This window comes from Haematobia irritans, chromosome 4 (genome assembly GCF_050003625.1).
Source record: "Haematobia irritans isolate KBUSLIRL chromosome 4, ASM5000362v1, whole genome shotgun sequence".
Classification (NCBI taxonomy): domain Eukaryota; kingdom Metazoa; phylum Arthropoda; class Insecta; order Diptera; family Muscidae; genus Haematobia; species Haematobia irritans.
The window spans coordinates 181,744,792-181,746,697 of record NC_134400.1 but is presented as its reverse complement, the minus strand read 5'-3'; the positions used below and the strand labels follow the sequence as shown (position 1 = coordinate 181,746,697).

Below are 1,906 nucleotides of genomic sequence, written 5' to 3'. Positions count from 1 at the left end.
ACCACATACTTACACAATGTACCAAATTTCAGCCGGATCGGATGAAATTTGCTTCTCTTAGAGGCTCTGAAAGCCAAATCGGGGGATCGGTTTATATGGGGGCTATATATGATTATGGACCGATGTGGACCAATCTTTCCATGGTTGTTAGAGACCATATACTAACACCATGTACCAAATTTCAGCCGGATCGGATGAAATTTTCTTCTCTTAGAGGCTCCGCAAGCCAAATCTGGGGGGTTACTCTGTATTGCGATACGAAAGCAAATGCGATGCGATAGTTAAATGCGTTAAGAGTACAATTCGGTACTCTGTATCACTTGCGCAAACGCTTTCGCAAAGTAAACTGAAAATATGGTAACGCTTTAGCAAAATAAAGCGAAAATATGACAACGCTGGCTGCACAATGTAAACAATAACGAAAATGATAAAAAGAAATGTCAAAAAATTGTAAATAAAAACATTTTAAACAATCTTCCGTTCGGTGCGTGTTCTTTTAAAACTTGCTAATCGTTTATAACAAAAAAGTAATAATTATGGATTCGATAGCGTTATGGTTTGAAGAAAATTAACATGAACGAATTACAAGAAGAATTTTGCGAGATCGGTCAAATATACTCTCCCTAAGTGACCACGGGTAAGAAAATGGAAACTCAAATTATGTGACAAACGTTTTCGAATATTTCATTTTTATAGATTTCGTCTTAATAAAGATGCGTTTATGTATGTATTAAACGCTATTAAAGACGACCTCGTCGTTCCAAATAAATCCACAGCCATTCCAACTCCAATAAAAGTGGCCGCTGCTTTGAAATTGCTTGGACAAGGTGGTTATCTACAAATCGGCCAAGACCATCTTTTAGGACTATCAGAGCAATCTATGTCGCGCTGCTTAAAAGAAGTTTGCGAGGTGATTGAACGAATACTTTGTCCCAAGCACATACAATTTGAGGTAACTGCGGAAGAGACCATAAAGTCTACCAAAGTTTGGAACTGACGTTGCTGTGTCTGTAACTTTTTTGGTTTTTCCCTAAAACAATAAACAATTTAGATACAAATATAAAAATTTAATTGTGCTTACTTACATATTTGTTACTTTGCGATTGCTATTTTGTTTGCGCACGATTTTTGCGATCAACGAACGAGTTTGACATACGCTTTCGCATTATAGAGTGCGGTGATGCCAGATTTGCGAAAACTAGATGCGCAAGGTAGATACGAAAACGAATTACTGAGTACCAATTACTCGATTCGCGACAATTTTTCTTACGCATCGCAATACAGAGTAACCCCCCTGGGGACCGGTTTATATGGGGGCTATATATAATTATTGACCGATGTAGACCAATTTTTGCATGGTTGTTAAAGACCACATACTTACACAATGTACCAAATTTCAGCCAGATCGGATGAAATTTGCTTCTCTTAGAGGCTCTGAAAGCCAAATCGGGGGATCGGTTTATATGGGGGCTATATATAATTATGGACCGATGTGGACCAATTTTTCCATGGTTGTTAGAGACCATATACTAACACCATGTACCAAATTTCAGCCGGATCGGATCAAATTTGCTTCTCTTAGAGCAATCGCAAGCCAAATTTGGGGGTCCGTTTATATGGGGGCTATACGTAAAAGTGGACCGATATGGCCCATTTGCAATACCATCCGATCTACGTCAATAACAACTACTTGTGCCAAGTTTCAAGTCGATAGCTTGTTTCGTTCGGAAGTTAGCGTGATTTCAACAAACGGACGGACGGACGGACATGCTTAGATCGACTCAGAATTTCACCACGACCCAGAATATATATACTTTATGGGGTCTTAGACCAATATTTCGATGTGTTACAAACGGAATGACAAAGTTAATATACCCCCCATCCTATGGTGGAGCGTATAAAAAAA

At 38.7% G+C, this 1,906-nt stretch overlaps 2 long non-coding RNA genes across 2 annotated transcripts; one reads left to right on the top strand and one right to left on the bottom strand.

Moving 5' to 3' along the window:
• Nucleotides 1-229: 229 nt before the first annotated feature.
• LOC142236341 (uncharacterized) lies at nt 230-1,066 on the top strand. The gene is made up of 2 exons (XR_012721993.1): nt 230-637; nt 697-1,066. It is a non-coding gene; the product is annotated as an uncharacterized LOC142236341 (long non-coding RNA).
• On the bottom strand, nt 659-1,293 carry LOC142236340 (uncharacterized). The gene is made up of 2 exons (XR_012721992.1): nt 1,086-1,293; nt 659-1,030 (listed from the first exon to the last, which is right to left on the bottom strand). It is a non-coding gene; the product is annotated as an uncharacterized LOC142236340 (long non-coding RNA).
• Nucleotides 1,294-1,906: the final 613 nt, after the last annotated feature.